The sequence below is a fragment of the Vicia villosa genome, unplaced genomic scaffold, assembly GCF_029867415.1.
Source record: "Vicia villosa cultivar HV-30 ecotype Madison, WI unplaced genomic scaffold, Vvil1.0 ctg.000113F_1_1, whole genome shotgun sequence".
NCBI classification, from domain to species: domain Eukaryota; kingdom Viridiplantae; phylum Streptophyta; class Magnoliopsida; order Fabales; family Fabaceae; genus Vicia; species Vicia villosa.
Genome location: NW_026705021.1, coordinates 519850 through 543542, shown reverse-complemented (window position 1 = coordinate 543542; position 23693 = coordinate 519850). Strand labels below are relative to the sequence as shown.

Below are 23693 nucleotides of genomic sequence, written 5' to 3'. Positions count from 1 at the left end.
AAGTATGTCTTCCTTTGTTGTATTGCAGCTAACAATATGACACTGCCACTGACACTAAATCAGATTTTCGATATCCATCATTAGCACCCATAAATATGAATGCAATATCTCCTCAAACCCTAAACTTCCCTTCCTCCAAACTCAATCACGTTTTCTAATTTTTCTTCTTCTTTTGAGTATGTCGTCGTTTCAATTTCGCAAGCTGAAACGAGTTTAACACAGGTTGTTTCTTTTTCGTGTATTTGTTTTTGTTACAGAGAGAAACAATTAATCAATAAAGATTGCTTTTTGCTTATTGGTGTTTGTGATTTTGTTACAGACATGAATTTGGAAACACATAAGCACAGAGAGAAAATTGCTTTTTGCTAATTCAGCCCCAACAAATGTGTCTTGATGGCAACCATTGTAAGGGCGGAATATTGGAGGTTGGTGAGCTGGACGTAGATGAACTTGATGTCAAACCCTAATTTTCCTCTTACTCTGATTGTTGGTTGGTTTGTTAATATCTTTTTAATCAGATCTAGAACTAAGCTTATTTGATTGTGCAATACATTCATAGTTTCGAGTTGATTGTAGGTTCACGTTTGAGCGCAAAATGAAGTTTATACTTGGTCCAGCTTTTCATATAAGGTATATGTTTTCTTCATATGCTATTTATTGAAATAAGCTAAAAGTAACTTAAGAAAATATTGTTTAAGTAAAGTTGTATGATTTTTCTTAGTATTTTTCAATTTGATAATCATAAGGAGTATCTTCCTTTTGGTATGTAGTTGTTCTAAGTGGTTGCTTGCTTATAAATTGTATAAATATGTTATATTGGATTTTGTTATCATGCTTCTGTGTTCACATTTTATCATTCTAAAAATTTTCACCAAGAAAAAGAAATCCTGTAAAGTTCTGCAGTTGTTTGTTTCAAAACGAGAGAAATGCTAAATTGCTTGAATCCTTTTTTATTGTTCTATGATTGTTACCCACTGTTCTTCATACAGAATGCTCTCCTAGCTAACATAGCTGAATCTGAGAAACAAACAGAAATGGCTGCGAGAGTTTCAACACGGAAGCAAAGAATTCAACAAAACTTAGAAGAATCGGTGAATTTATCTTTTAGATGTGGTATACTTTCTTAATATTTTTTTAAGAACTTTAAATTGAACAAATGGGTTTTACACGATAGGATTATATCCATCGTTTGAATTCTGAGACTACGGTGAAATACTACTTGAGAAACTATCCCTTGAAGAAAGCAGTGGCAGTGTCTTGCCCTTTTCTGATTTGGTCAAGGGACATGGAGTGTAGAATGGAACAGGACATTTCTGAAAGGAATAAAGCATGAAGAGTATTATTTTACCATCATAAATTTTTTTTTACTTATGCAGGCCGGAAAAGGAATTTGTTATCAATCACCGACAAGTTAATTTTTGATCTTTTGTTTTGTTTTTAAGGTGATCAACTTGCCATAGCAAACAAGATTGAGATGAGAATTGGGATGGAAACTAATATGTACCCATCAGCTACCTTACTTGGTCAAGACAGGAACTTTCAAGAGTTACTCATTAGGTGTCTTTGCAGCAAAATTCACTGTATATAATATTAGTTTAAGGTAGTTTTTTTAGATGAAGAAAAAGCCCTGGGTGTTATTCGACAAGCAGGGACAAATTTTTAGATTTTTTTAATACAAAATAGATCGGTATTGTATATATATATCGGTTAGTGTTAACTTCATGAATTGGAAATGATTTTAGGTTTGCAGCTTCCGGCTCCAGTGGTACAGCTGCAACAGGTGCATCTGATACACTTACATGTGTGCTGAATATTAGAAATCATTGTTAATATAGCCTTGCCTTAGTGTAAACTTCATGAATTGGAACTGAGTTTATGTTTGAAGATTTCAGCTCCAGTGGTGGTGCTGCTGCTACAGGGGAAGCTGATCCATTTACATTTGTACTCAATGTTAGAAATCATGTTAATATAGCCTTAGATTAGTGTTAACTCTATGTGCAAGTATTTTCTTGGAACTGGTATGTTTGGACTCTTTGAACATTGTCACTCTCTTGATAATTCTGTTGAATAGATTTGTTGAGCTTTCTATGATGGTTGGGAGAGGCTTCATGTGTTTTACAAATTTTATTATCAGGTGGCCACTAACATATTAGAGAGAGTTGTTGTGTGTTTAATTTATACTTTTGTTTCTGTTGGATGATTCAGAATTAGTAATTGTATTACAAAATTAGTGGGTGTTAAGTTAGAATTTTTTTCATGTATATAAAGTTTGATTTATACTTAATCTCAGTCAGTGTCATACCCCAATTTTTGACCCATAAATTTTGTTCCGTTAGACCATTTGCATATCATTCATTCATTCACTAAGATATGATTTCAAATAAACGACATTTGTGCAATTTAGGGTTTCACGGTGGACTTTCTCACCAAATAAAACAAATTCATCTGGTTCTTTTCTCTTGAGCAATGGCCCGCGTGCAATTTAGGATTTTATGAGTATGTTCATCGAATAAAGATTAATTCATCTATTTCTTTTTGCATTAAAAATCTTTAATATATTAAAACACAATACTAAGTACATACATTAGCGGCTAATTCTTTTCCCATCCCGCCTAAACCCTGCTATTCTTAAATTCCTTTTTTATCTCAACAACCTTTTACTCTTTCTCTTTCCAATAAATATAATTTAATTATTAATTATAATTATAAATTATAATAAATTGTGAACTCTAATTAAGGAGCCATTCTATATTCTCTTATTTAACTCATCTACTCATGCTCTTTCTCTTTTCAATAAATATAATTTAATAATTTTTTGAAATAATTTTCCAATTCAATCAATATTTTTTTTAACTCACGTTCATGTTTTCGTTGGTTACCTAAAAAATTGGTATATCAATTTATTATTATTAAATTGATTACTTATTATAATAATAATAATAATAATAATAATAATAATAATAATAATAATAATAATAATAATAATAATATATTAACCCAAAATAGACAAAATATTAAATTCCCATAATTATAGATGCATTCATGTTAATTCCCATTAATTCACTAAATCACATTAATTCAAAATCACATTAATTCACTACATTATTATTTTTATTTTGGGTATAAAAAGAATCAATAAAATTGTTTCTGAAAAAATTATTTATTCAAAAATGAAGTAATATTTTTTTTGAAATAATTTTTAATTCACTTTCAACATATTGTGTAAGTTTGTTTAAATTGCTATTTTAATTCACTTTCAAAATATGCATAATGAATTAGGTTATATGTCATTATATCAGTGCTATAAAAAGTTTTACATTCTCTTTTATATTTATTCTTTTTGCTTTCAAGTTTCAAAGATTAATTTACTCTATTTTTGTTCAATTGCAGGGAAAGTCAGAGAAGGACAATTTATGTTTCATGTTCTTATTGTATCAGTGAAATGTACTTTTTTGTTTTGTAATATGAAAAAATATATATTTTTGTTATTTTCATACATTTATATTTTTATATAAAAATACAATATATATCTATAATTTGTCCCGTGCATCGCACGGGTAGAAGTACTAGTATAAGATTAAGTGTTAAATTTGCAAATGCTTGATTCAAGAATTTAAAAGACAGTTCATATAATTTTAGACAAGATTACAAGACAATATCTTTAAAATTGTCAAGAATATTTATCTTTCAAATGCAAGGTCCTAATTCATTCAAATTTCAAATGCAAGGTCCTACCATTGGAGATGCTCTAAAGCCAGGCCAAATTCATTCAAATTTCCAATGACATGTTTCATTCATTTATAATTAATATTACGTCATACAAAAATATAGAATTTTCATTCCAGCCTCATTTGAACATTACAAGACTTATTCTAATCCTTGATCATTTGATTTGAGAGATTACAACTGAATTGCACAAATTGTCACGTAAAATAAAAAGAACAGTTCTGAACTTATGCTTCAATCTTGGTCCTCAGAATTTCCATTCTCCAAAACATTTTTCGTATATGCTTCCAAAGGCCTTGTTCCATATGGCATGAGGACCTACACAAACAGAACACAAAAAGAAACAGGCCCATTAAGTTCTTTTTGCATTACCAATTCAAAAACACACAAAAATTAGGAGAAAGTGTGGAGCGTATAGAAGGACAAAACAAAAGGAAAAATTCAAATTTCATGAAGGGGAAGCAAAAGCACATGGGAAGAATCAGACAAATAGCATGAAAATGGCAAAAAGCAAAACACTGCCTTTTGAAGGAGTACTGCATTTTTTCCAAATTTGTTTCCAAACCTGAACAAACATCCATCCAACCCTAGAATTATCCCCAAACCTAAGCACTATATATTTGACTGTTTCATTGAAAGAAGGGAGGAGGCTCATCTGCAAACCCTAGCCGCAGCAGAAACCAAACATTCACAAACCATAAACTTGTTCATCATACCAAAAAAAAAACGATTTTCAGAAATGAAAAAGGGAAGAAACACAATAAAAAACTTCTGCAGAAAATTCTCATAGTCTAATTCCAAACCACCATTCAAAACCTCTGTTAGACCTCACTCAATCATTTCACTCACCCTAACCAAATCACACTCAAAACAACTCTCGCATAAATCACTCAACTCAGAAACTACGGCCTCACAGCAAGAACAAAAGAGCAGCGTCAACACCCACCACGCTCACAGAAACATACACACAAAGAAGAAGGCACGCACATATCAGAGAAAGGAACAGATCGAGGAAAGAGTCAAGTCGAAGCAGAGCGGGCGAAAGGCATACCTGAAGGTCGATTTCGTTTCTTTCGTTGATTTCGTTTTTTTATGTTCTGTAACTTGTCATCACTGAATCAATAATGAATTGGGGTCTGTTTGGGTCATACTGGGGTTAGAGTTCCTCTTTGTTTGATTATGTACTTGCGTCGTGATTTTATTTTGTTGAATCTTGCATCGAGAGAAACCGAGTGAACCTGAGAGACGCGAGATCGAAAGAGGTCGCAGAGTTTCGATTTTTCATCTTTCGATTTATCTGCTCATGATAGAAGCTGAGAGGGCACGCGAGAGCGAGAGAGAGCAATTGAGATGTCACTGCTTTTACGCCATTGTTGTTGTAGTTCACTCGGAAAAAAAAAGCCACGAGCAGAGAAACAGCGAGTATTTTTTGTTGTTGCTGTGAATCGAGAGTTGAATCGAAGGAACCGAGAGAAAATCGTGAGAGTGAGAGAGAACTGAGAGGAGGAGAACGTGTTTTTTTTCTTTCTCAGAGAAGAGAGCCGTTTTTGCTCTTTAGGGTTTTCAACCCGCTATGTGTTTAGAAGTTGGCATGGATCCTGGGTCAATCTGACCCGGCCCAGGTCCATCATTTTTGTTTTATTGTCAACCATCTTGGGCCTTTCTGCACCTCAGGCCCAGCGCCCCATTTCTTTTCAGCACACCCCCATTTTACTATTTTTAAGCCCAGTTGACTTTATTTTATTATAATTTGTGTCTATGTTATTTTACTAATTGTTTTCATTTTCTTATATATGTTAAAATACAAAAACATGCCATTTGTTTTATAATTAGATTTTATTTTTCTCTTATTATTAAAAAAAATACTAAAAACTTTAGATTGATTCTTCAATCCAAAAAGTCCATAAACTTGGTTCAACACCAAGTCGTTACGAATAAACCTTGGTCCAACGCCAAGTCGTTACAATAAATTTCTCGATCCAATGTCGAGTTTCTTTGTTACAAAAATAACTTTCTTAACTACATCGAAAGATCGAGTGACAAGGGGTGAACACCTCTTGAATACCTTGATCTTTTGAATTAAAATACATTAATCAAATCAAGAGAACAAGTGACAAGGGGTGAACACCTCTTGAATACCTTGATTCTTTTGAATCAAAACACATTAACAAAACTTTTTTCTAAAAAACCTTTCTTAATTAAATCAAAGTGATCGAGTGACAAGGGGTGCACACCTCTTGAATACCTTTGATCCTTTGAATCAAACCTTACTTCATAAAATTAACCAACAAACTCGTAGTTTTTTATTCGAACTACGATTGCTCTGACTTTCCCATTGCACGAGGGAATACGTAGGCACAAGATACAAACGTCTTGGCGAGCATAATAATAAAAATCTCTTCTTTTTCTTCACCAAAAACTTAATTTTCTTTCTTTTATCTTTTCTCGATTAATAAGCTAATGAACGCAAACATCACGCAAACACTCATTCATAAAACTAACTAAACGGGTCCCATCGAGTACGATGGAGGTGAGGGGTGCTAATATCTTCCCCTTGCCTAACCGACTCCCGTACCCTAATTTGGTTGCGATGACCATCTTATCCATTTGTTTTTATCATGGGTTTTATTCGACATTTTCCCTTTCCTTTTTTGGAACAAATAAAGATCGGTGGCGACTCTGTTCTATTTCGAGTGTGTGAACACCTCGAGTATTTTTTAGCACTACAGTCAGCTCCAACAGAAACGTGATTTTTAAGATTCTCTGAAAGTGGTCATGTAATAGTGGAAAATGGAGGATTCAGTTTTGAAGTGATTTACATGAAAAAGATTTTACAGTTTTTGTTTTACCTCTCTTTCAAGCAAAAAACTTTTGGCAAAATTGTACATAAGATATTATAATCTCATAATTTATATTCATTATCCTAATTAAATAGTAGGGATATTATGCTATTTAATATTTGTTTCCACACATTGAATTTTTTTGTATAGAATTCATGGCATAAATGTTGCATCATAATGCAAATTATTTTTAATAATTGGCTTTTAATTGCCTTTTTATTTTTATCCTTTAGAATCCTAATATCTTCTATTGAATATCTTCAATCTTTATTATATATTTGATTTAAATTTAAATTTACTGATTTTTTTTTTGTAACAATTTATTGGCATTTATTGAGCCACCATTTAATTTATTTTTTCAAATTCAAATTATTCTGACATTTATTGAGCCACCATTTAATTGAGCCATTCTAAATTACACTACAATCAATGTGAAAAATTGAGCCACTATTTAGTTGAGTCATTCTAAATTACACTACAAATAAATTGTCAAATTAAATAAATTAAATAAAGAAGAAATAATAAAATATTATTAAGAATAAAAACTTAGTAATCAATAAAAACGATTTGACTCTCTGCTTTCTTTCGTTTTCTCTTTCGATATTCTTAGATCTACTTTGTGATTTTTCTACTAATATCTACAATAATAAATGTTAAATTATTATTTAATATTATAATTATTTTTTTTGACATTCTTATATCTAATTTTTTATTTTTTCCGTACTGATATCTACAATAATAAATATTATACTATTATTTAATAATGTAATTTTTTATTATCTATAATAAATTTATATTAAAGCAAAAATGAATGTATTATTAAAATTATTATTTAATATTATAATTAATTTTTTGCCATTCTTATATCTAATTTTTTATTTTTTTTCATACTGATATCTACAATAATAAATATTATATTATTATTTAATAATGTAATATTTTATTATCTATAATAAATTTATATTAAAGTAAAACTGAACGTAATATTAAAATTATTATTCTCCAATATTAATCATAATTTCTCAATAGATAAATGTATTCACAAATTAAAATAATGTTGATACAACTGATTTTATAAACCGGAATAAATTACAAATATTTGCATAAATGGGAATAGTCAGCTATGGATACAATTCATGTAATAAACGGGAATAAGTTACAAATATTTTCATAAACAAAAATAGTCTATTGTTGATACAATTTATTGACATTTATTGAGCCACCATTTAATTTATTTTTTCAAATTCAAATTATTCTGACATTTATTGAGCCACCATTTAATTGAGCCATTCTAAATTACACTACAATCAATGTGAAAAATTGAGCCATTATTTAGTTGAGCCATTCTAAATTACACTACAAATAAATTGTCAAATTAAATAAATTAAATAAAGAAGAAATAATAAAATATTATTAAGAATAAAAACTTAGTAATCAATAAAAATGATTTGACTCTCTCTTTTCTTTCGTCTTCTCTTTTGATATTCTTAGATCTACTTTGTGATTTTTCTACTAATATCTTCAATAATAAATGTTAAATTATTATTTAATATTATAATTTATTTTTTGACATTCATATATATAATTTTTTATTTTTTCGTACTGATATCTACAATAATAAATATTATACTATTATTTAATAATGTAATTTTTTACTATCTATAATAAATTTATATTAAAGCAAAACTGAATGTATTATTAAAATTATTATTTAATATTATAATTTATTTTTTGACGTTTTTATATCTAATTTTTTATTTTTTCACTGATATCTACAATAATAAATATTATACTATTATTTAATAATGTAATATTTTACTATCTATAATAAATTTATATTAAAGCAAAACTGAATGTATTATTAAAATTATTATTAAATATTATAATTTATTTTTTGACATTCTTATATCTAATTTTTTATTTTTTTCGTACTGATATCTGCAATAATAAGTATTATATTATTATTTAATAATGTAATATTTTATTATCTATAGTAAATTTATATTAAAGCAAAACTGAATGTATTATTAAAATTATTATTCTCCAATATTAATCATAATTTCTAAATAGATAAATGTATTCACAAATTAAAATAATGTTGATACAGTTGATTTTATAAACCGGAATAAATTACAAATATTTGCATAAATAGGAATAGTCAATTATTGATACAATTGATGATAAATGGGAATAAGTTACAAATATTTTTATAAACCAAAATAGTGTATTGTTGATACAATTTATTGACATTTATTGAGCCACCATTTAATTTATTTTTTCAAATTCAAATTATTCTGACATTTATTGAGCCATTCTAAATTACACTACAATCAATGTGAAAAATTGAGTCACTATTTAGTTGAGCCATTCTAAATTACACTACAAATAAATTTTCATATTAAATAAAGAAGAAATAATAAAAATATTATTAAGAATAAAAACTTAGTAATCAATAAAAATGATTTGACTCTCTTTTCTTTCGTTTTCTCTTTCGATATTCTTAGATCTACTTTGTGATTTTTCTACTAATATCTACAATAATAAATGTTAAATTAATTTTTTTTGGAAATGAAAGAAACTTTATTCAACCCAAAAAAACATTGAAGTACAAGGCGATCAAGAGATCCCGCCCGCCGCTCAGAAACTAAACTATGGCAGCATTAACTTAGCAACATACTGCCTAAGTTTATGGTTCGGCCAGCTCCTATAGACAATATAATCAATAATTTGTGGTCCTATATTTAATATTATAATTTATTTTTTGACATTCTTATATCTAATTTTTTTATTTTTTTCATACCGATATCTACAATAATATATATTATACTATTATTTAATAATGTAAATTTTTATTATCTATAACAAATTTATATTAAAGCAAAACTGAATGTATTATTAAAATTAATATTTAATATTATAATTTATTTTTTGACATTCTTATATCTTATTTTTTAATTTTTTCGTACTGATATCTACAATAATAAATATTATATTATTATTTAATAATGTAATTTTTTATTATCTATAATAAATTTATATTAAAGCAAAACTGAATGTATTATTAAAATTATTATTCTCCAATATTAATCATAATTTCTCAATAGATAAATGTATTCACAAATTAAAATAATGTTGATACAGTTGATTTTATAAACCGGAATAAATTACAAATATTTGCATAAACGGGAATAGTCAACTATAGATATAATTGATGTAATAAACGGGAATAAGTTACAAATATTTTTATAAACAAAAATAGTCTATTGTTGATACAAAATAATCTACTAATTATTATTTATAAACGGGTTCTAAGTATTTTTATATTGGATCAAATAAGTATGGTGTTGTTATATTACTTTAATCAATGCATAAAGGTTGCTACATATTTTTTGTTTATATTTGTGATTATGTGAATGTTTATAACCCGTAAAACAAATTTAAAAACTGACAAATGACATATTGCGACGTGTAATTATTGTTTTAGTTAAAGAGCTAAAATTTGGATGTATTATTAGCTTTTAGATCGTTAACTATTATTTAACATACTATATGTTTAATTTTTATTGCGATAGTGATCCCATTAATATGAGTATTGTTTAAATATATACGGAATAACTTTATAAGATAGATCTTATCCACGTAATATTAAACCCAGACGGCCTCGTGCGATAGCACGGGTATCCCACTAGTTACAATAATAATGCTCCAGTTATCATTTAATGTAGACTTTAAGAAATTTTATTATTGAACGTAATTATTATTACAAAATTAAAAATTAAATAATTTCTCTTAAATGATAATTACAATAATAATGGTCAAGTTATTATTTAATGTAGACTTTAAGAAATTTTATTATTTAACATACTATATGTTTAATTTTTATTCCGATAGTCATCCCATTAATATGAGTATTGTTTAAATATATACGGAATAACTTTATAAGATAGATCTTATCCACGTAATATTAAACCCAGACGGCCTCGTGCGATAGCACGGGTATCCCACTAGTTACAATAATAATGCTCCAGTTATTATTTAATGTAGACTTTAAGAAATTTTATTATTGAACGTAATTATTATTACAAAATTAAAAATTAAATAATTTCTCTTAAATGATAATTACAATAATAATGGTCAAGTTATTATTTAATGTAGACTTTAAGAAATTTTATTATCAAATGTAATTATTATTACTAAATTAAAAATTAAATAATTCCTCGTAATTATTGTCTCCATTTTTTATTATATGTCGCTTTAGCCTTTTTATACATACCAAGGAAATCTTTAACTTTTGGTAATTTTGTTAATATATTATACGATGTTCCAATACTATTTGAAGTTACATTTAAAATCTCTTTTTTCTAAATAAATCATTATGATTTGATAATGAAGTATTTAAACTGCATTTATTTAATTCATAAAAAAAAGTACGTGTCTTTCCACTGATCCCACTAATAAAATAAATTCTTATTATAAAATGAAAAAAAATAAAATTAACTTTTATTATTTTCTCTCTTGAAACTATACCATTTTTTTTATCTTCATTCCTTATTTTTCTCCCTGAATCACTAAACCACTTTAAAAAATTGTTAATTTTTTTATACTAAATTAATCGTAATTTGATAATAAAATATACTGTGTTTTTTAATTTACCACCATTAATAAAAAAACTTCTTATTTTAAAATAAAAAAAAATGAAATTCACATTATTATTTTCTTTCTCTTGAATAAAGTCATTATACTATTAACAAAATTAGGATATGCATTATACGTGACAAATTTACATGTTTTGTATTATGAAAATAGTATTCAAAATTTTAATTTAATGTTCAAACATATAATTTTAGTATTCAAAATTTACATGGTTGTTTTTATTAAATTTATTTTTCTTTTTAAAATTTTAGTAATATATTAACTATAAATAAAACTATTGTGAAAAATTATTTTGTAATTATTTATATTCTTATTTGAGATAAAATTTATTTTGAAATTATTTAGACTTTTAAAGAAAGGTTAATAAAACAAAACAAAGTTAATTGAGATTTTGTAATTTTTTTAAACTTATGAAATAACTAAAAATTTTCAGAATTTTTTCAAATTAACTTCATAATTGTAATCATGTTAAAAATATGTTAATGGATAGTCATGAAAATTTAATGATAAATGGTATCATAAAAAATAATGATAAAAGATAAAAATTTATTAATATAGTCAATTTTATAAATTGAATAAACTACGATTGTTTTTATAAACGGGAATAAGTTACAAAGAGATTTTATATTTATTACACTATTGTTAAGTGCCAAAATGTAGTTATTTTGTGTTTGTAAATAGTGGCACTTATCGATACTTTTTGTTAATACCGTTTGAATAATACCCCGTTTTGTGTATAAATACGTATACTTTGTGAATAGATGTATTTTCATACACTTTTATATTTTTTGATAGTTTTCTACTCTTTTTTAGGTATTCTTGCGTATTTGGAGCATGAGCAATAAAGTGTCGAAGACACGGCTTCAAACGCGCGATTTTGAGCGACGGAATCAATTCATTCGGTGGTTAAGGCTCTAAATGAGGATGATAAAAATCATCAATTTGACTGCCATTTATTCATTGTTAGATAGGAAATTGAATAAGCTTTCCAACGCTTCGAACCAGACGCAAATCGGAGTTACGGTTCTCAAGTTACGCCTTTTTTACTAAAAGCTATTTTTTCAATTCAGCAGGTTGCGCGCGACGCGCGCTGTACCAGATCCAAAATTGCATAAATATGCGGAAATCAGATTTTTTAGGTTATGTTTTGGGTATTTTTGAACCCCAACTCATCCTAGGTCATTTTTGGGTAGATTTGGCTTGGAAACACCATTGGAGCTTGCAATCGAATGATCGGAGGTCGAATTTCTCATCGATCGGAGTTGACAAACCAAGAAATATTTGGTTCCTCTCCTTCTCTTCTGTTTGTATTTCTCTTTTGGTGAGTTTGTATGTAAATACTCTAAACCCATGGATGTTTGTTACTCTTTGTACTAGTTGTATAATATATTTGCTTTACAAATCTTAATGGGTGTTTTCTTGATCTTTTTGCTTGAATGTTTTGGATTTGTGTTGTTGTAGAAATAGACATCATAAATCTTGATTAGGGGAAAACCTGTTAGCTTTTGATTCTAGACATAGGATTGGGGTTAACATCCACATAATATCTGAGTTTAATGCCTCTGTGTTGTTCGATCGGTGGAGACATCGTCGAAAGAGCAATATGGTTGAAATCTGTCGGTGTTGCAGACATGGGCATTGATGTGAGGGATATGTGGTGATTCTGATGAGTATTATAGATTGAGTACGGCGGAGTGATAAATCTAAGTTTGTGAGGAGTAGTTTAGATTCAAACCAGATAAGCTATTCTCTATCAAGAATGAATTCTTTTTATGTTCAAATGTTATATTTTCCTTGTTTACTTAAAACCCATTTTAACCCAAAATCATAACTAAGAATCCGTCGAACGGCAGTTCAGTAGCACTAATCTCTGTGGACACGATAAATTCCCGGATAAATATTTCCAAAACTTTTGTTGCTTGCCGCTTTACCGCTCCAACAAAATGGCGCCGTTGCCGGGGATTGGTATTTCTATTGAATTCGCATTGCGATAGTTTCTTTGTTTTTGAGTTTTGTGAATATCGTATATTTTGTGCATATTCTCAAACTTGTATATTTTTGTATATTGATACATGTTTATATTTTCATACTTATACATGTTTGTGTGTTTGATTTTGTTCCTCTTTACTTTTGCTATTTAGCAAGGTGAAGTTTGCTAAACAAATTGAACTCGGATAGTTCGTAAATTCTAAATCTTCACTTTTCAATTTGTTTAGCCAATTAAGGATTTTGTAAATATTGCGTTTTATGTATATTTGTGTTTTTACACATACTTGTGTATACTTTTGCTTTTGATTCGTTTGTTAAGTGTTTGGGCAGGTCGCTTTCTTTAGGTTGCGTTTGAGGCGAAAGCATTGGCTTACCGCGAGGAAGTTACTTACCATTCACGAAACAATAAAAGGCGTCGAGCTTACGACGTAAAACAAGCGCTTGTTGGGAGGCACCCCAACGGTTTTATTTTTCTGATTTTCTGTAAATGAGATGTGTAGGTGTTAAGTGGAGGCTACACCAATTGTTCAGTTTTCTGGACTAGTTTTTCTTTTTCTGGTGTAACGCGCGTCGCGCGCAAAGAGGGCGCGTCGCACGGCCTGGGAGCTGAAGAGCTTGGTTTGGCATAACATAGGGCGCGTCGCGCGGTCTTGAGGGCGCGTCGCGCGCTGTGTTGCTTTTGGCCAGTGAATTCTTTTTAATTGTTCACTTGCCTAGCCTTTTTCTCACTTACACCAAGGCTTTATAGTATAGTATTTTATAGTTTTATTTTTAATTCTTTTGTTTGTGTTTAGACTCAAATTTTGGGCCGATTACTTGGAGTCGCATTTGGTAATTCTCCGATTGTGATAGATTCAACATGTCGGTTGTGCGGTAATGATTGTTCAAATTTGTACATCGCAAGGTACTCGTTTATCGCTTTCTATAGCATAACATGTTTTTGAGACTTTTCAATTGTACAATTTTCATATTACTCATTCTTTTTGCATAACTTGCTCATGACTTGAATCACAATTAGTTTCCCCTTTTTACCATAAATGTGAGGTGGCTTTCCATTGTACATATATATGCGAGAGACCGACAATTCTTGTTTTAACTGGATATTATTATGTTTAATCTTTCGTTTGTATTGTTTTTGTGAATGCGCGAAAGTGATCAAGGCACTTGTTTGATTTTGAGCACAACTACCATAGCCAAATATCAATTCACCTTGTGAGTGTGTGACCATTAGTAACCCCTTTTGAGCCTTTTTGTCAATATCCATATTGTTTTTGCTTAATGCTTGTCTAGGAGCGTTTGGTTTTCATTTGCTTATGGATGTTTGATTCTTTGTTTTCTTGAACCCTCAACTATGATGTTTAGTTGTATTTTTACCTTGCCTTAGAAAGTAGGGAGTATTCATTTTATGTTGTGGTTGAATTCAAGTTGGGGAGAGGATGTTTACCCATTTATATTGTGGTTGATATGAGGTTGTGAAAAGAAAAAGAAAGAAAAGAAAAAGAAAAGAAAGAAACAAAAATAGAAAAGAGAAAAAGTTTGAAAAAGAAAATATCAAAAAGAGTATGAATAAGAGTGTGCTAATAAGTTTTGTGTTTGGTGTGAAACTTGTAATGAAGAAGAAAGTTGGATTGGAATTGTATTGTTTGAAACTTTGTGGAAGTAATTACTCCCTTAGGTTTAGGCAAGTTTTTGTTTCGATTAGCTTTAGGACTTATCACTTGTTTGTTAACCGAGCCACATTACAACCTTGAAAGTCCTTGTGATTCGTGCCGTTGCATTTTCAATACTATTTTTAGATGAACGCATAATTTTGTCTTTTGTTTGCAAGATTGTTGGATGTGTGTTCAAAGTCCTCACCTTTCGGTGTTTTTCATCTACAGATGAGTTTTTGCTAGGCGTGATTCATTATTGAGCTTGTTTTGTTTTAGAATGTTTTATATGATTTTTATACTTAGGATTCCTTTTGTTTTCATGTTGTCGTTGTAGGATTGTGGTAAGTATTTACTTTGTACGTACGTTTTTGTTTGAACCATACAATTGTTTTGTTTTTCCAAATCTTGTTGATTCTTGATTCTTTGGATTTTTACTTTTGCGATTTGAGAGTTTGGCCTTGTTTGAGGACAAACAAATTCAAGTTGGGGAGAGTTGTTAAGTGCCAAAATGTAGTTATTTTGTGTTTGTAAATAGTGGCACTTATCGATACTTTTTGTTAATACCGTTTGAATAATACCCCGTTTTGTGTATAAATACGTATACTTTGTGAATAGATGTATTTTCATACACTTTTATATTTTTTTGATAGTTTTCTACTCTTTTTTAGGTATTCTTGCGTATTTGGAGCATGAGCAATAAAGTGTCGAAGACACGGCTTCAAACGCGCGATTTTGAGCGACGAAATCAATTCATTCGGTGGTTAAGACTCAAAATGAGGATGATAAAAATAATCAATTTGACTGCCATTTATTCATTGTTAGATAGGAAATTGAATAAGCTTTCCAACGCTTCGAACCAGACGCAAATCGGAGTTACGGTTCTCAAGTTACGCCTTTTTTACTAAAAGTTGTTTTTTCAATTCAGCAGGTTGGGCGCGATGCGCGCTCCTGCGCGCGACGCGCGCTGTACCAGATCCAAAATTGCATAAATAGGCGGAAATCAGATTTTTTAGGTTATGTTTTGGGTATTTTTGAACCCCAACTCATCCTAGGTCATTTTTGGGTAGATTTGGCTTGGAAACACCATTGGAGCTTGCAATCGGATGATCGGAGGTCGAATTTCTCATCGATCGGAGTTGACAAACCAAGAAATGTTTGGTTCCTCTTCTTCTCTTCTCTTTGTATTTCTCTTTTGGTGAGTTTGTATGTAAATACTCTAAACCCATGGATGTTTGTTACTCTTTGTACTAGTTGTATAATATATTTGCTTTACAAATCTTAATGGGTGTTTTCTTGATCTTTTTGCTTGAATGTTTTGGATTTGTGTTGTTGTAGAAATAGACATCATAAATCTTGATTAGGGGAAAACCTGTTAGCTTTTGATTCTAGACATAGGATTGGGGTTAACATCCACATAATATCTGAGTTTAATGCCTCTGTGTTGTTCGATCGGTGGAGACATCGTCGAAAGAGCAATATGGTTGAAATCTGTCGGTGTTGCAGACATGGACATTGATGTGAGGGATATGTGGTGATTCTGATGAGTATTGTAGATTGAGTACGGCGGAGTGATAAATCTAAGTTTGTGAGGAGTAGTTTAGATTCAAACCAGATAAGCTATTCTCTATCAAGAATGAATTTTTTTTATGTTCAAATGTTATATTTTCCTTGTTTACTTAAAACCCATTTTAACTCAAACTCATAACTAAGAATCCGTCTAACGGCAGTTCAGTAGCACTAATCTCTGTGGACACGATAAATTCCCGGATAAATATTTCCAAAACTTTTGTTGTTTGCCGCTTTACCGCTCCAACAACTATTCAATGGAGACTACTTAATATGATTATTTTAAATATATGAGAATATATATATATATATATATATATATATATATATATATATATATATATATATATATATATATATATTATTTACCATACATTGGTTTTAAATTTCTATTTTTTTATAATTGTACATAGATCTAATTACTCTATTAACATATTCATATTTTTATTATTTTTTTAATTTTTAAGTATTTTAAGTATACATCAAACGTAGAAACTTTTAATATTTGACGGGAGATGTCATACATTTTAGGTTTGAAAAAAATGAGCTAATATCTCAAATAGGTTTAATAAATTTTATTCTCTAACTATGTTTAATTTCTTAATTAAAATTATATTTTTTAAACTTATAAAATTATATTTTTTTATATATAATAATATACATTAAATGTAGAAACTCTTAAGCATTTAACGGGAGTTGTTATACATTTTATGTTTGGGAAAATGGGCTAATATCTCAAATAGGTTTAATAAATTTTTAAAATTAACTCATTTGGATTCAACTGGGGATTCTTAACTCATCTGAATTGACGGGTAGATGTGAACGTATCTCTGAGATACCAGTGATTGACGGATAATTTTAACGTCTATCTTTTAACTATTTCTTTTGTTACAGTTTTATATATTTGAAGTTATAAAATTAATTGACGGGTAGATGTGAATATATCTGTGAGATATCAGTTATTGATTGAAATTACGTGAATATTTATGAACTGCAAAATAAGTTATATTATGTTTGATATTCCAAACACATCAATTAAATTTTGATAAATGATTATAAGTTATAAATATATTAATGTTATCTAACTGAAAATATGATGTCATATTTAATAATTTAGTCATTGATACGTGTAATATGAATCCATGTGTTTATTGTTTTTACTTAAAGAACTAAAAAAACTGATGTATTATTAGCTCTTTCATTGTTAACTATTATGTTTTTGGGATTAACATTGACTAAAATTTGTTTGTATTTTGGTTAAATATATATGGTTGATTTATATAAAAGAACTTTACAAGTGATATTTGGATACATGTAATGTGAAACCTCGACCAGACCCGTGCGATAGCACGGGTTTCCTACTAGTATTAGTTGAAAATTGTTGGTGTATAATATTTACAAAGAAAGGAAAATGTAAAAGAGGGTTAATATGGACTGAGAGTTTGGTAGAAATTATATTGGAAAAAGAAAGTTAACGTGAGAGAGCTCCCCTGTGAGAGGAGGTTAAGATTTTTCTTATAGCCTCACAATTATGCTACACATGGTATCAAACAGCAAATTAATTGTCATCAAGACCTTGTCCTCCATAGTTAATTTCCTTTCAATGTTTGAAGATGCTGTCTTGAGAATGTTTTGAAAAGACAACAACTTTGTCGTGTAAGTGTTTTAGAAAAGTTAAAGACTTGATTGGTTTGTGATTTTGTGGTTAAATATTAAAATAGAAACTAACTTCTAGAAATAATCTAATATTTGAAAGATAATTTTATATATATATATTTTCAATAATAACATAATGATAATGCAAGAAACAAAAAAAAAAAAACCAATATTTACAAAAAAGAAGTAATAATAATTTTTTGATTATTTTTGATATTTTTTTTCTAAAAAGGGTTCAAATTAAAAAACGAAAATTTAATTTTAAAATGATAAAAAAAAGTTTTGAATTTTTTTGAAATGTGTGGACAAATTTTGGGGTACAACAACCTTCTTTCAGCTTCCAACAACCATTGGATTGAGATTCATATAAATAACAATTCTCAATGCAACACAAAAATAAACCGGCTTGCAACAACTTCTTCTTAACAATTGGGAGAGGAGTAGTTAAATCACCCATAGTTAAAACATAAGAATTATCATCCACATCATTAACAATCTTGTCATGATTAGGCATAGAAGCGGTAATCACATTAGGAGTCTCAGGAGGATCAAACTCAATCTCCCCAGCATCAATCATATCTTGATTCTTATTCTTCAATGTCCAACAATTATTTGTATCATGTCCAGGACTGTTGGAATGGTATGCACACCTCGCGTTGAGATTGTAGCTAGGAGAGGAAGTATTGGGATTCCTAGGAGGGTCTCTCAAAGTAGCTATGAAGGATTGTATCTATGAAGACAAGCAGTACCAACATGCTGATGAGAAATACAAGCTTCTAGAAGAGCGTCTGAAGGCTATGGAAATTCAGAAAGCGTCTGGTCTGAATTTTGAGGAATTGGATTTAATTTCAGGGGTTGTCGTCCCTCCTAAATTCAAAATTCCAATTTTTGCTAATTACAACGGTGTTTCGTGTCCTAAGTTGCACTTGAGGTCTTAAGTGCGGAAGATTCAGCCTCACACTATTGACAAAAAGCTGTGGATTCATTTCTTTCAAGAGAGTCTGTCTGGAACGCAGTTGGATTGGTTCTATCAGCTAGAAGGGACCAATATTCATACCTGGGAAGATTTGGTTGCCGCTTTCTACAAGCAATACATGTACATTGCTGACCTCGCGCCAACCCGTATGCAATTGCAGAATATGTCCATGGGTTCTAATGAAAGCTTCAAAGAGTACGCCTAGAAATGGAGTGATCTGGTAGGCATAGTTCAACCTCCTTTAGCTGACAGAGAGTTGGTTGATATGTTAATGAGCACACTAACCGGTCCTTTCTATAGCCATTTACTTGGAAGCTCGTCATCCAGTTTCACCGAGCTGATATTGACAGGAGAGCGTGTTGAAAGTGGAATTCAAAGTGGTAAAATACAATCGGCTACATCTTAAGGTACTACCAAGAGGTCGCATAATGGGAAGAATGAATCTGATCCTGTGTACATCCAGAAGAGTCGTAACAAGAATGGTCGCGACCATTCTGTTGGAGCAGTTATGATCTCTGCACCAGTACCAAAATAACAACAGAATAGTCACCATAACCAGAATTCACCCTGCAGAATTATTACTTTGAGAGATCCTCCTAGGAATCCTAATACTTTCTCTCCTAGCTACAATCCCAATGCGAGGTGTGCATACCATTCCAACAGTCCTGGACATGATACAAATAATTGTTGGACATTAAAGAACAAGATTCAAGATATGATTGATGCTAGGGAGATTGAGTTTGACCCTCCTGAGACTCCCAGTGTGATTACCGCTCATATGCCTAATCATGACAAGATTGTTAATGCCGTGGATGATAGTTCTTATGTTTTTACTATGGGTGATTTAACCACTCCTCTCCTAATTGTTAAGAAGAAGCAGTTGCAAGCCGGTTTATTCCTGGGTTGCGTTGAGAATTATTATTTATTTGAATCTCAATCCAATGGTTGTTGGAAGTTGAAAGTAGGCATTCAATGCCTGATGGACAACCGTACCATATTGTTTGAGAAGACTCCTGTTGTGGAAAGCTTAATTGAGGATGTATTTGTGATCACTAATTCCAAAACTCTTGTGAGGATCACCTCTAAAGGTCCTGTGAAGAATACTGTCGAGCCTAGAGTGGCTCCCCTGATTATTACTAGGCCCCGCCCGATTCCATATTCCTCTGACAAGGCTATCCCTTGAAATTATGGTGGTGATGTTTACATTCATGGTGTCAAGCAAGAGCCTTTGACTGACGAAACTGTTGAAGTTACTAATCCCGACGTCGACAGTATCGTTGGGACTAGTAAGGTTACTCGAAGTGGAAGGATTTTCTCCCCAGAAATCTCTCCGAAGATAGTTACTACTCCTGTTCGTATCTCTGCTTCCGAGCCATCTACAGACACTCGAGGCAAAGAACCACTGATTGAGCCTGTCCAGACGAAGGCACTAGTTGAAACTACTATCGAAGATTCTTCCAAGCAAGAAATGGAAGAAATGCTAAAAATCATCCGCAAAAGTGATTACCATATTGTTGAACAGTTGGGGCACACCTCCTCCAAGATCTCTATGCTATCTCTGTTGATGTGCTCCGAGGCCCATGCTAAAGCTTTGATGAAGTTTTTGAAATCTGCACACGTGCCGTAAGAAATCTCGGTTGACTAGTTTGAAAATTGTGTTGCTAGCCTGACAACTGATAATGGTCTAGGCTTTTTTGATGCTGACCTGACTCCCGCAGGAAGGAACCACAATAAGGCTCTGCACGTCTCAATTCAGTGTAGGGGCACTACCTTATCTCATGCATTGGTTGACAATGGTTCTTCTTTGAATGTGTTACCGAAGGTTGTTCTTGACAAACTCGATTGAGAAGGGATTGTGTTGAAGCGTAGTGACGTGGTGGTGAGAGCATTCAATGGTTCGAAAAGAATGGTGCATGGAGAGGTTAATCTCCCAATCAGAGTGGGTTCTGAAGACTTTAATTCCAATTTTACGTAATGGACATTCACCCTTCCTATTCCTGTTTGCTTGGGCGCCATTGGATACATGGGGCAGGCGCTGTGACTTCTACCTGACATCAGAAGTTGAAGTATCCCGCGAAAGGCAAGATCGTCACCGTATGTGGTGAAGAAGAGTACATGGTTAGTCATTTGAACAATTTCAAGTATGTGGAGATGGATGGTGAATTCTTCGAGACTCCGTGTCAGACATTTGAAGTGGTTCCTTAGACAGTTCCTGTTGTTGAACCAGTTCCTTATGTTCCCAAGGTTACTAGAGTACCTCCTACTATGGCTTCTCTGAAAGAGACTAGGGCAGTGGTTGAAGACGGTGGGAGCAATATTGGGATGAGTGACCTTCTGAGAAGTTTCCCAGAAAGCCTGTGAGTGAGATCAAATCATGCTGAAAAAATTTGTGTTGGTTTGTGGAGCCAATCGATCATCCCAAAAACAGTCAGGGCCGTTACAGTTAGCATTTTCTTAACTTTAATACCTTAAAAGTGTCGTGAAGATTGTTACTAATAAAATCATTTGGAGCACTTGCAACATCAGATACTTTTATGAATGGGTAGTTGCTGATTGTTACAAATAAAATCATTTGAAGCACTTTCAACGTTAGGTACCTAAATGAATGGAATGCATATCATTATATATATTGTTAGTCGTTTTAAAATTTTAAAAAAATACATACCTCTTGAGCTACATCTTGTAAAACAACATTAATACGAGGATAGCCGACTTCCCATGGTACTTGATCTAATAAAGAGACCAAACAATTAATATAGTTGCTGAAAATGGAGAATAAGCGTATATAAACAAGAATTAGTAATTGAAAATGTAAAACAAATGTATTTAAAACAGAATAGAATTAAAAAAATTAGTAAATCTTCTGGTCTAATCAAATCATTATCATTTAAGTTCATCAATCTCCGAGAATTCCTCATTCTCATTGCCACATTTCTACCCTATATATGATTCCACATATTCGATACATAAATTTAGGTATGCTGATGGAAAAATATACTCCAAAAATGTTGAAGTTCAAGAGACTGGATGAAGAAAACACTGTTGAAGTTCAAGAATTCACTAGTAAACAATAGATACTCTAACAAATCACACTTGATAACTTTTACATCAAAATATAATTTAATATGTTGGACTATAACCTAGTTGAACCCAAATCAAAATCGTTTATATTAAGTAAAGTGACAACGTTTTGAAACATAAAATAAAAGATAATCTAAAAATGAAAATAAATATTTCAATTAACAATAAAAATTGAAAAGGAAAATAAATTAAAATTTTCAATTATTGTACCTGAAATCGGTGGTTATAATATAACAAACAAACACCTTTGGAAGGTACTGCTGAGAAGTGATTGGATGATTAAGATCAATTTGTAGTGTATTGGGAGCAGAAGTTGGAACGATTTAGAGCAGCGGTTGGAACGACTGAGAGTGATTTTACAATTAAAAGCGATATGACATTGAGAGCGATAATACAGACAGGCTGGTTTTGGTCCAAATTTTAAACATGGTTTTATTTTTAAGGATGAATTTCGACCGATAAAAATTTCGTTTTTTTTTTCTTTTTCGGATTAGGGTTTTTGATTTATAACATTATAATAATTCAATTTAAAAATGTAAGCATTTAATATATATGTACTAACAGTGTAAAATAATTTTACAATGTCATCAACAAACATTCTACCATGTTATTAAATTTTTTTTAAAATAAAAGAGGATTGTATTTGGTTGACAGTATAAAATTATTTTACACAGTCAATACATAACCTATTTTTTTAAAATATAATAAATAATATAATATAAAAGAAAATACAGTTTTAGTGACCGCATAGGGAAAATCCTTCTAGATGATTGTGGTATAGGAAATATTTCTTGTATTATTTATAATTGATGAAAAAAATTATCCTTAATGCAATTTTTTCCGTGATGTTTTATTAATTCTTTAGAAGAAAATTTTTTATGTGGACACATACCTAAGAAATGGTTTTACACACAACTAATTATAGAATTTTAATTAATTAAAAAATAAATATTAATTTTTCTCTCTCTTTCATAATCTCAACCATCCCATGAATCCAATTAAAAAAAAATTAAAATTAAAATAAATTTAAAAAGTACTCTTTTTATTACCTGTGCCTAAGAATATGGATTTAGGGTCGTGTCCATGTAAGAATTGCTCGCTTTAGAAGCACAAGTTCTTCATAAATTATATAATAAATTTAATATTATATCATCTTTGAAAAAAGATAGTACTTTATATGTTTTTTTAGAAATTATATACAAAATTTATTATTGTGCTATTCTTTAAGAATATTTTATAAGTTTTTCAAAAAATATATAAAAGATTCATTATTTACATATTAGAGATATTCCATATATTCTTCAGAAATAATATATATTTTTTCTTGGTAATAATTAATAATTTAATAAGATATAATATAATATTAAAATTTAAAATAATAAATAAAATAAAAGAAGAGAAAAAAGAGAAAAATAGAATATATTTTATCAGGTATATTTTAAATACCGTATGAGTCATATTCATAGGACATATATTATGAATATAAAATTCTCTAATTAATAAATATCTATAATCATTCTACTTATAACAATATAAAAGTAATTTAAATTTTGT

At 30.1% G+C, this 23693-nt stretch overlaps 1 long non-coding RNA gene across 1 annotated transcript; it reads right to left on the bottom strand.

The window, feature by feature from the left end:
- Nucleotides 1–3797: 3797 nt before the first annotated feature.
- Nucleotides 3798–5317, bottom strand: LOC131624252 (uncharacterized). Its single transcript, XR_009290556.1, has 2 exons — nucleotides 4778–5317; nucleotides 3798–4044 (listed from the first exon to the last, which is right to left on the bottom strand). It is a non-coding gene; the product is annotated as an uncharacterized LOC131624252 (long non-coding RNA).
- Nucleotides 5318–23693: the final 18376 nt, after the last annotated feature.